Source organism: Octopus bimaculoides, chromosome 16 (genome assembly GCF_046866305.1).
Source record: "Octopus bimaculoides isolate indiv1 chromosome 16, ASM4686630v1, whole genome shotgun sequence".
NCBI classification, from domain to species: domain Eukaryota; kingdom Metazoa; phylum Mollusca; class Cephalopoda; order Octopoda; family Octopodidae; genus Octopus; species Octopus bimaculoides.
In genome coordinates, this window is record NC_142943.1 from 40,616,417 (window position 1) to 40,629,930 (window position 13,514).

The window sequence follows — 13,514 nt, forward strand, 5'->3', positions numbered from 1 at the left end:
TTTTCGATGAGAGGAAGACAAAAACGTACAATTAACACGGAAAAGAATATAAAACTATCACGAATCATAACCCGAGTTCTATTTTGGCTGGAAAGAAAATGTATTCTTTCGCTTGATTTAGCTACAATGTTCCGGCTGTGTTTACTTAACTTTATTTCAAATGTTATGGCATATTGCGAGAGATTTTTACATTTACTTCACAAGGAGGTATCTCTATCATAGTCGCAATAATATCACTAGCACTGTAAAACTATGTATAATATGATTATATACATATATAAATTCGTATACAAACATACATACATATACATACATACATACGTATATACGTACATACGTACATACATACATACATACATACATGCACTCACATACACACACATATATAATTGACTCCTGTCGAGAACGATGCATGTGTGATATGTAACACAGGCTAAAATATAGTTCATAAAAGCTGATAAAAACTAATTGGAATTAGATTTGATAAAAGTTGATAAAATATGGTAAATGTGACAGAAACTGGTTAAACATAATAAAGCTAATATGAGCAAATTCTGTTAAATTATGATGGCTGATACACTTTCTTCTGAAGCGCAACGTTATGTCTTGATATGCTAGTGTGGTTACGCGGACTACATTTCAGTTCTTGTGTACCGTTGTTCCCTGTCTTTTTAATATTGATTTCAAATTTTGGCACAAGGCCAGTAAGTTCGGGGAAATGGAGTAAGTTGATTACATCGATAGGTATTTGTTTTATCGACTGCGACATGATGAACGGTAAAGTCAATGCTGGTAGAATTTGAACTCAGACCGTAAAGACGGATGACATACCGTCAAGCATTTTACCCGGTATGATAATGTCTCTGCCAGCTTGTCACTTTCCGTATTTATACTTGGCAAGGTTATCTCTACAGATATTCTTTAGAAACTATAGCCAGCACTGATTCTTGTTACGACTTTTCGCATCCGAGATGTCAGATATAAACAAACAATGAGATTGAAGATGAAAAAAGGGTAATGGGCGCATATGCCATATTTCGGGAGTTTTGCTCCTTCATCAGCACCCTTCTAACCCCTTGTTCATCCACGAACATATTGCTTAAAGAACCACTAAATACAGCGGTGTAACCTTATTGGATATACCGATTTTACATATTAAAAATAAGTACGGTCTTACGTTTTAATATTGATTTCAAATTTTAGCATAAGGATAGCAATTTCGAAAGAAAGGGTAAGTCGACCCCAGTATTCAGCTGGTACTTATTTTATTGACCATGAAAGGATGAAGGACAAAATCGACCTCGGCGGAGTTTGAACCCAGAACGTGTAGACGGACGAAATGCCATTATGAATTAAGAATAAAACCGTGGATGGATGTGCAGTAGAGCTGACACAACTGATACTCATATTCATATCGCATGGGTTATATGGAAAAGGTTTTTGCTTGAGACTGGACCAAGTACTTATTTTCTTTTCCTGAAACTGTGAGCATTCATTTTGCCAAACTTGATTAATGAGTGGAACGTGTCCTCAAGTTTGTCGGTAAAAGCCCAATTTCTTTCCTTAATCTTGTCTTTGTTGCACAGCAGGATATTTGGACGTGATGGGGCCGTTTGGAAGTCGGTTCAGACAAATATGAAATGAGACTTTTTGTTTTTTGCGTAAGGGATTTTAGCTTAGAACGTGTAAGCTTCCTTTTCTCAGACATCTTTTAATGACATGCAGCAGACATTCTGATTTCAGCCACATCTCCTTATTAATCGATAATTAACTGTAACACACATTCAAACACACACACGCACATACGCACTACATAGACCCACATGCACACACACACACACACACACACACACACACACAAACACAAGCACATACACATACATGCATACATACATACATACTTACACACATATAATACACATATAATACACATATAATACACACATATAAAAACATACGAGCGGCATTAGAATACTATACAAACACACACATGCACACATACATGTACACACACACACACACACACACATAGATACGCACACACACACACACACACACACACACACACACACACACACACACACACACACAACACAACGCAACACAACACAACACAACACAGTACGATGGAATATATTTAAATATATTGTCCATCTGCAATAATATTTCAGGACTCAAAAACTCTTTGTCTAGGGTCCTAGATAATCATCAAACGATAAAAAAACTTATACAGTTAGGCTAATATAAACGACACATAAGAATGGTTTCTTTTTTAAGAGTTTCCTGCATTGCATAAGTGTATGAAGATGTAAAGGCAATGATTCTTACATTTCAATATTTATAGCGTGGATGAATATATTCCTAGGATTAGTCGTAACTTACGAAGATGAAACACAAAAAATATAACTAAGCGAGGAGACTTTTTAGATACTTTGAGGAAACGAAGAGGAAAATTATGAGTTACTGAAGTTCTTTCACTTTCAGTTTATTAGTCGCAAATGTTTATAATATTTCAGCATGGCGTTCATCTTCCCAAGGCATTTTACTTAATGTTGAGTGCAGTAGCATATTATTTCAAATCGCAGCGTGTTGTGCCATTGAAAATCTTCACAAATATCTATTATACAATAAATGAAAGCGGCATGGTGTGAACAAAGCCCTGAAATCTTGTTAAACACTCGTCAGTTATACGGTTTTCCTATTGTTGACAATGATGTTTAAACCATTTATATTTCCTATAATTTTAAACTTCGGTAAACCAGAACACTTGAAATTTGCATGTCGTCACCTTGTGCCAGAAAAGTAGGTTCTGCCTCATATTTGATCAGGAAGAACGTATGGTCAGATCACTCTGAAATCAGAACCAGCAATCTTATATTTAAAATGCACAAGTTGCATAATCAAGGCCTATGCTTGGAAAAGAATGTGATGGTCACGGTTGTAACGCAGGTTGTAACACGGTTGTAACACGGTTGTAACACAGGTGGCCATAGCTACGCTTCATCGAGAGTGACTTAGACACTGTATAAACGATAACAGCGACAACAACAAATCATCTTGAAAATTGACAAAACAGAAGTGTTGCGGGGATACGAACGGAAGTTCTTTCAACCTGGCCACACGACGCCATTTTACAACTTTATCGGCTGCACTCGTTCTACAACTATGCATAAGCACTCGAATATTATTTTCTCTTTCAAAAGAATTACTTCATAAGTATACGGATTCAAAGATTCTATTGAATCAGTTTGCCGAGCCATTCAATGTTCCACCCACGTTAGAGTCATATTTATCCGGAAAACTCTACGTCCTCGCTTACAACGTGAATGTTTGTTAAAGATATAATTGAATAAATGAATGAATCGTATCGATGTCTAGTTTAGAGCTTGCAGAAGGAATTTTCTTTGAGACGATATATATATATATATATATATATATATATATATATATTATATGTATATTATAGGTGTGTGCACATGCTTTTTTCTTTCATTTTATCATAAAAATCTTGCGTAGTGGTCTCACAGTTGGATGGTTTCTAGTTTCTAACGTTAAGAAATATTTCTTTACTGGTTCAGAAATGTTGCTATTACATAGAACCTTATTTCAAAAACACTTCACCAACATTCGTTTTACAAGAAATTGGAAACAAACAGAAAATATTGGCAAGGAATTGTGGTCATGTTTTTATATTTTATTTCCACCTGTAATGCTTTAAAATCTTAAAGCATATCGAATAGCTTGAGCAAGAAAAAGGTGGAAAGCATCGAAGCAGAAACGGTAAACAATACATTAATATGTAATAAATAACGGATGTAAAGAACGATTCTTAGGAACCGGTCAACCCTGAGGGATTATTTCCAAAGAATTCCTCATCTGTAAACAGAATTTAACCCATATTTACTCTACCGAATACTGGTTATAAATATTTAAAAGGTACATATTTCAACATGAATATCTATCGACATAAATATATGTGTGTGCGTTTGTTTGTGCGCATGTAATTGTGCCTATATATATATATATATATATATATATATATATATATATATATATATATATATATATATATATATATATATCACAGGTATGTATATATATTTATATATATATATATATATATATATATATATATATATATATACTATCTTTGTATGAAGCTACATGTGTGTTTACGTACTGATGCAGATTCCTTTGCATGCACACAAACGCATACACACACACACACACACACACACACACACACACACACTGAGATACTTTCTACACTAATAGAAACAAATATAGTACCGACGGCGGTATTAGTAGAAATAATAATAAACTCTACCCTAACCTTAGTACAGAATACTCTCAGAACCAAAATAACCACTTTAACCTCAACAAGCCTAATCCTACCCCACTAGCAAGAAACAACCCCCTCTCACAGAATTACCTATGTGATTGCAGGAACAGGAACAGTCCCTTTGGTAACACGTGTAGAATTAAGGACGTTATTTATCAAAGCAGAGTCACAATAAAGTCTAGTAAATTGAGTTGTATTGGAGCAACCCAAAGTGAAATCAAACGAAGGCTAGCCATACACCAACATTCTTTTAGAAGCAAAAACTTAATTAATTCGACTGGTTTAAGTAGGTACATTTGGGAGTTCAAAGATAGTAACACTAGCTTCACATTAAATTGGGAGATCCTCGCTACTGCACCTTCGTATAATGAAAAAAATAAAAAATGTTACCTTTCCATAAAAGATTTTTTTTATATTCAATCAACACGAATTCCGTTATTGAACCTGAGAGTTGAGCGAAATGTAACTTGCCAGCACCAAAAGCACTTTCGATAAATATAAATAACACTAGAAATATTTTTACTCCCCCATAATAGTACTTATAACCGCACAACATATAATTAGTAAGCCCTGATAGTTTAATGTAGGTGATATCTCTTACCCCTTTTATAGTTAGTCCTGTTTAGGAATATCGAGGCACCGGTAGGTAGTCAGATAACTACCCACCCCTTTCCCTTTTCCTAAGTCTTAAATGTTACCCCCTACCCATATCTATTACCTATTTCTTACTATTATAAATAACACTAGATATACTTATACTACCTCATAATACTACCTATAACCCCACTGCATATAAATAGTAGCCCCTAATAGTTTAATGCAGATTATACATCTTATTCTTTTTATAGTCCATCTTGTTAGGAATAACTGAGACTCTTGTAGGTAGTCAAATAACCAATCCATCCTTCTTACCCTTCTGCTAAGTTTTAAATGTAACCCCCACCCATATCTATTACCTATTTCTTACACCAACTGACATGTCTCCCATTTTATCATCACCTAGCCCCTTGTTTTCTACCATAACATAGCCTTTTATTTCTACCATAACTGATCCGAGAACACAAAAGACCTTAGGTTTTCTACCAAATTATTAACCCTAAATACATGTGAACAATATTTCCCCATATTTGATTTTTTTCATCCTTTTTATTTATTTTTATTTTTACTATATGCTTTATATTTTTTCATTAATTTATTGTACTTTATGCCCACAAGTATTCTTTTTTGCACCCACTTGGCGTTAATATACCTTTGCTTATAATTTTAATGATGAGATTCAATTAGAATTTCTCTCTTATCTTAGGGCGTTTGTTTTTGCCTTTTAGGCATACTTAGTAAATTGCTTGATTGAAGGTAACTTTTCTCATAGTAATCACTTGCCTGTGGACCCGGCATTCATTGTAACCAGTAGTGCTATTATATTCATTTAAATTGTTTTATAATGAGAGGAACTATATACTCTAATGACTATGTAATGCTTATGCAGCATACTTAGGACATTGCTGATAACTAGGGAGTTTCCTTATTTGATATTATTTTAGCATGTGACTTGACCTTATATATTATTCGCCTAATTGTAAGTGCCATTTTCTTTGTGCATTGCAGAGCACCTGCAGGATGAATTTTGCTTACATACCTGTGTATATCTAATTATTACTACAATGTGCTATATACGAGGTTTAGCCCAATTTCATTCCCTAGCAGTGCTAATCTAACCAGTACTAGTTGCCTCCCCTTAACCACTAATCTGTGGTCTCTCTAATTCTTCCATCATGCAAGTAATAACGTTAAGATGTTGAAGGACATAAACGGCCCTCAATATCTATACATTGACTTATCCCACCCCCGTATCGTTTTCTTTTTTTCTGTTCTCGTTTCTTGTTTATTTCATAAACTAATAATTTGTAACGGTTTCAACTTGTGACCCCGGTTCAAATTGTAACTGACCAATTGTAGAGACTGTTGGACTTAGAGCTTCCCCATTGTGGATCATAGGTGGGATTCTCGGTATTAATTTCTGTGAGAAAATCTTTTCTTTAACTCCTTACGACAATTGTTTACTTTTACTAAAGTTTACTCTATTAGTATAGTATACTCTCTTCAGTCTCCATTTGACGTACTGCAGCATGCATTTACTGATCGTGAGAAAGTCTCATCTTGCTTCTCTCTTTTTCTCCCATTTGATGTGCTGCAGCATGCGTTTACTGGACTTGGGAAAGTCTCCTCCCCTTTTGTATTGAGACTTCATTTGACGTGCTGCAACACGCCTTTGCTGATTTTGAGGAAGTCTCATGTCGCTTCTGTCTTGAGACCCCATTTGATGTGGTGCAGTACGCGTTTGGTGATATTGGGGTAAGTCTCAAATATAGTAGAAATAAGATGATTTTTAGTGTTATCACATTAGAATTAAAAGTGAAAGAATAAAAGTGAAACAATGTTATATCACAGAAGGAAATGAATTTGTAGACAGAACTTACAAATCCCGTTTGAGCATATAAAGCTCTAGAAGAAAATAGCTTGAGTGAAAAACTTTGAGCCGCTTTAGGATAGCTTTTTCTAACGAATGACCTCTCTGTGGCTTGGTTGAGATCTCATTGGTTAGTGATAAAGGCTTATCGGCTGTATGTGACCCACTGCGGTCATACATACGCATGAACGACCACGCGCAAAACGTTTTTCGTTAGAGGGAGAAATGTAAATAGAGTGTTCAGATAGACGAAGTGCAAACAAATTAAAGTAAGTAATTTTGTAGGGAGAACGTATAAATACCGTAAAGACAAAGAAATTTACGCACGACAAAACTGAAATACACTGAAGTCAATCTTTAGGCAGATGTGGCAAAACTAAATTTAAAAAACACAGGGTGAGCTAAAATTAAAAATAACTAAATTATTTTTCAGGGAGAACGTATAGAAACCATAACAACAGGTTTTTTATGCACGAATAATTGAAATACACGGAAGGAATTTGTAGACAGAAGTTAGTGTGTGAGTTAAAGATATATATATATATATATATATATATATAGAGAGAGAGAGAGAGAGAGAGAGTGAAACAGACATAGAATAAAAGAGAGGAACTATTACAGATGGTGAGAGAGAATATGTCTAAGCAAGAGAAAGAGAGAATGAGAAAAAAGAGAGAGAAAAGAGATTCGGTTCGAAACTGCAGACGTTTTTAGAGAAATACCCGTTTAAAAAACCGTTTTCTCCGGTATCTCACCTTACTCGGGAATTCTGGGGAAAATGATATAGCGCATGACCATCCTTGGCACATAAGCAATGTGTGTGTAATATTTGGTGAAAATTGGTTGATAATTGTAAAAATGAATACGTACAGCACACACATGCACACACACGCACACGCACGCACACACACACACACATCCACACACACACAAACACACTCAGACACACACCCACAGAAACACACACACAGACATCCATTGTTTTGTATATATATATTCATATTCAGAGATATGTACGTATATGTATGTATACACACATATTGTTTGTTTTTAATGCTATGTTGTATATAAAATATTGTTATATGAAATAAAAGAATCGCTTAATGTTTTCTGTGGTGTACCATGTCGTATTTTTGCAAGAAAAGTGCACTGAGTATCTTCGAATATTCAGGTAACTTAACGCTTACCAGACCGTGCCCCACACCCACAAATATATACAAATCTATATGCGTTAAATATGTGTATGTATATATATATATATATATATATATATATATATATATATATATATATATATATATATATATATATATATATATATATATATATATAGATAGATAGATAGATAGATAGATATAGATAGATATAGATAGATAGATAGATAGATAGATAGATAGATAGATAGATAGATAGATAGATAGATAGATAGATACCGGGTGGTGTAGATACCGGAGGTAGTCTCACTGCCTGGCATCTCTCGGACAAGTGTCTTCTACTACAGCCTCGACCAAATCCTCGTGAGTGGTTTAGCAGACGGATGCACCACCTGTCTTCGTCATTTGTTTCTTTTTGTGTGAATTTTCCGTATATATATATAGTTAACACTCGATACATATTGTATGATTCAACCTGCTGAAGCCTATCGGAAGTTATTTAAAAGACAAATTCACACATTTCACCACAGTTGTCGATTGACAAGCACAACTGTCAGTTAATGCAGTTATTACATATACCTGAAGCTTTAGGAAATCATGGAAGTATTATGTTGATATGTTATAATGTAAAATTGTAAAACACAACTACGAAAATAAAACTCGAAAATAAGACAATGCTGCAATTTCATTGACTATTATATTTATATGTACACAATCGTACAGAATGATATAGATGCATGCATACATATATATTCACACGCATATGATATGTATACATGTATATATGTGTGTGTTTATGCACGCACACACACACACATGTGAGTGTATGTATGTGTATATATATATATATATATATATATATATATATACGACAGGCTTCTTTCAGTTTCCGTCTTCTAATCCACTCACATGGCTCTGGTCGGCCCGAGGCTATATTTGAAGACACTTGTCCAAGATGCCAGGCAGTGAGATTGCATCCGGCATCGTGTGGTTAGGAAGCAAGCTACTTGCCACACAACCACGCCTGCACCTAAAAAAATACGTTCCTCTAATGTAGAAAGCAATGTCTTTGTGTGTTAGAAAGATTAAATAATCTTTTCTGTCCTTGCCAAGGGGAGTGTTAACCGTCTCATACATGCACATCAAGCCACCACAACACAATTTCCATTCAGCGGAACTCTGGTTATCCTAGAAAACATTTAAATTGACGGAGACTATATAAATCCAAGATGAACGTAAATGAATCACAGTGCATTGATGACTTAGATGGTTGAAACTTCGAAGTCAGTGTCGACACTATTCTTGTTAAAGAATAATGAATCATCACGCTACCAAATGTATTCAGCAATCATTCAATTTTATGTAACACTCTTTTCTTATTATAACAATATATACATGCATGTACATACATACTGAAATTAGCTCAGGAATTTGCGACGAATGTGCCTACGCCCAGCAGGAAGTTATCATTGTTCCTCTAGTCATGTGTAAACTATCACTGCGCATATAATTAGCTGTAATGAGAAAAAAAGGGACATGGTTTTGATACGGGAAATAGGTTATGTAAAACTGGAAGGAATTGAAAGGTTCCGACTGAGGCTATCCTTAGATGTTTGAATGTCGATTCTTTTTGAAAATAGTTTCTTTGAATTTAAGGAATTTTCAGAATGAAGCTGCTTCGTGTACTGTTGTGTTGAAGACAAAATACGAAAAAATATTTTTTCAAATAGATATGTTTTTAGCAAAATATTGATTTTATCTTTACATTTTCTACACCTGGGAACATTAAAACTGGCACACATAGAAATACAATACTTACGTATAAAAGATGTATGTATGTAGGTATATGTAGGTGTGTATGTATGTGTGTGTATGCATGCCCATGTATATATATGCAAATATACACACCTATATACATATATGTATACATATATATATATATATATATATATATATATATATATATATATATATATATATATATATATATATATATATATATATATATCAACGTCGCATTAACTAAATATCTATCTATCTATCTATCTATCTATCTATCTATCTATCTATCTATCTATCTATTGTGTTGTGTGTTGTGTATGTGTGTAGGCAAATAAAAGGAATAAAATAAGTAATCGAGTATTACCGCTGTTTCAAAATCACATTGGATGCAGCTTGTGTAATATTATGCAGCGTGTTACTTTCAACGGAATAATTTTAAGTACCTGTTGAAAAAAAATGCACTGGCTAGATATGAGACATTAATAATGTTACGTAAGTTGCACTTGGTGAGCTATTGAAATAGCTATAGTACTCCTCTGCCATTCTTTTCTTTTATATATTTCATTATTGCATCATAAGCAATTTCTGTTGCATTCAAACTAGAATGGTGTAGGACCTTTCATCTTATCGGAATTTTCGAGTCATTTTTTTTCTATACAAACCTTGTTTATGTTAGAAACTAACCAAGTGCGTTTATCACGATCATCTATCATATTCTCCTGTAGCGTCTGTCTGTCTGTCTGTCTGTCTGTCTGTCTGTCTGTCTGTCTGTCTGTCTGTCTGTCTGTCTGTCTGTCTGTCTATCTATCTATCTATCTATCTATCTATCTATCTATCTATCTATCTATCTATCTATCTATCTGTTTGTTTGACTGTCTGTCTATCACATACAAATACAGATATCATTATAGAGACGATGGAAAACGCGAGTAAAATGTATCCCAGTAGTTATAGATGCATTAGGAACTATTCCTAAAGATTTGAACAAATGGATAAAGGAAGTAGGCATCTTAGAACAGTTAAAAGAAACAGTGTTATTAGGCAAACTGGGATACTTATGAGGGGTTTTGCAATCTAAGGTTACTTGTTACAACCTGATGATAGGAAATTTTCTTTTCCAACAGTGTAATCTGTTGTGTGTATATGAATAATAAAAAATAAATAATGGTTTCGATTTTTTGGCATAAAGACAGAAGGTTTACGTGAGGAGTTAAGTCAATTACATTGACCGCAGTGCTCAGGTGGTACTTTTTTTCATCCGCCCCGAAAGGACGAAAAGCGAAACCAACCTCGACAGAATTTGAACTAAGAGCGTAAAGACGGACGAAATGCCGTAAATTATTTAGCCCTGCTTGCTAAGAATTCTGCTAAGCTCGTCGCCTTAATGATAATAATAATAATGATAATAATAATAATAATGATAATAATAATAATAATAATAATAATAATAATAATAATAATAATAATAATAATAATGATAATAATAATAATCCTTTCTACTAAAAGCAAAAGGCCTGAAATTTTGAGGGAGTGGAGTTATCGATTACATCGACCCCAGTGCGTAACTGGTACCTATTTCATCGAACCCAAAAGGATGAAAGGCAAAGTCGACCTAGGTGGACTTGATCTGGGAATGTAAAGACGGGAAAAATGCTGCAGACGAAATATCGTTAAGATTTCGTGTGGCGTGCTATCGATTCTGCAAGCTCGCTGCCCTAATAATAACAAAAACAACAACAACTACAATAATAATAAATAATAATAATAATAATAATAATAATAATAATAATAATAATAATAATAATAATAATAATAATAACAATAATAATAATAATCCTTTCTTCTATAAGCACAAGGCTTGACTTTGTGTGGGAGGACTTGTCGATTACATCGACACCAGTGCGTAACCGATAATTATTTCATCGATCCCAAAAGGATGAAAGGCAAGGTTGACATCGGCGGAATTTGAACTCAGAACTGAAAGACGGACGAAACGCCGCTGAGCTTACTTAAACAGTATGCTCACAATTCTTGATATTCACGCATAGACACAGAGATCTCTTTCTGTGAATGTATTTGTGAGCGAGTGTGAGAATGTGTATGAGTTACTGGATGGTTCATCAGACAGTTTATTCAATCCGACGAATAGCTCTTTTGTTGGGGAAACTCCAGACTGATTCAATCAGATCAGTGTGAATTAACGCATAAATGTGCGTGCATCTGTAGATGTGTATGTTAGTGTATGTGTCTGTAGGTACAAACGTATATGTGTTATATGTCCCCATGTGCTTGTGCGTGTGTGTATATATGTGTCTGAGTGTATGTGTGCGCGTATGTGTGTGTATGTGTGTGTGTATGTGTGTGTGAATGTTCTATGTGAATATGTGTTTGTGTCACACTGTATGCGTTTGTGTTTGTTCTGTGTATACGAGGGTATTGGGGCCGATACATATACGCGTGCCTTTGCATGAGTGTTTATAGATGTGGGTGTATTTGTGAGTGTTTGTGAGCAAGTGGATGTATGTGCTTAGGTATGTTACATGTGTATACTTCTTTATGCATACAAGTGTGTGTTTGTAACGATGTGTATACGTGTGTCTTTGCAGCGATACTTATACATGTGTGTGTATGTTTATGTGTGTCTGTGTGCCTATACGTGTGTGTGCATGTGTGTGTATTTATGTATACACGTGTCTGTTTTGGAATCACCCCTCACTATGTTTAGAATGTTTGTGAACATTCCATCACAAACTACCATCGGTAAATGCAAAAAAAAAATTCTTATAAAGAACAAAAAACTCCCCCAAAATACACACAAAAAAACGAAAACACATTCTGTTGTAGTCTAATGGCGACAGATATTCGATGGGAGATACAATTTGCATAAGCTCGCATCCTCCACTTAGAATTCAGTTAAAATAAATTCTGGAATCAATTCTACATGAAATTAAATATTAAATTCTATACACTAATTAACTGTTAGTTAATTTAATGAGTTCCCTGTTAAAATGCTGCTGTACTAGTTGCATTTTTTAATTCTCTCTGTTGTAACGTAATTACTCCAAGAGAAATTTAAAAATGAAATTGAAAATTTTTATTTCCTCGATTTAAATTTTTATTAACTTCAAAATTATTTTTATCATTATATATATATATATATATATATATATATATATATACGCGCTCACACACACACACACACACACACACACACACACACACACATATATATATATATATATATATCACGACACGTGATCACGTGACTGATCAGATTATCAGATGCTGTTACACATCGCTGGTCACAATGCGCTAGGCATTGTTTTAGCCTTCAGATGACGCCACTCCGCTGGCTTGGCAAATAGACCAGCATCCCAATCCCCGGTTGAAAGTGGGGAGTGGAACAAGGTGAAGTAAAGTGTTGTACTCAAAAACACAACGTTCCGCCCGGTCTGGGATCGAACCCTGCAAAAATAACTCTAACAGTTCAAATACTAAGAAATAAGCATACTCAATTTGATTTATATCAAATAATTTAGGAAACTGAATTGGTTATTTCCCTTGGATATATATAAGGATCCCTTCCAGGGGCTAATGGGTTATTTACCTTGGCTTTCAAATAAAATATATTAGATGTATATAAGGATCCCTTCCAGGGGCCCTATTATCGATTTCCTTCAACAATCTGAGTATGCCACGAAGTTTCCAGATATGAGCTCTATTCGCGTGTGAAGTTTTGTCAAAATCGATAAAACGATGTAGGAGGAGT

The 13,514-nt window shown here is 34.4% G+C and overlaps 1 long non-coding RNA gene and 1 pseudogene across 2 annotated transcripts in view; both read right to left on the reverse strand.

Annotated features, from left to right (window-relative positions):
• Positions 1-13,514, reverse strand: part of LOC128249660 (uncharacterized) — a 430,230-nt gene that overhangs the window by 188,855 nt on the left and 227,861 nt on the right. The gene's annotated exons all lie outside the window — the stretch shown is intronic.
• Positions 8,996-9,104, reverse strand: LOC128249732 (U6atac minor spliceosomal RNA; annotated as a pseudogene).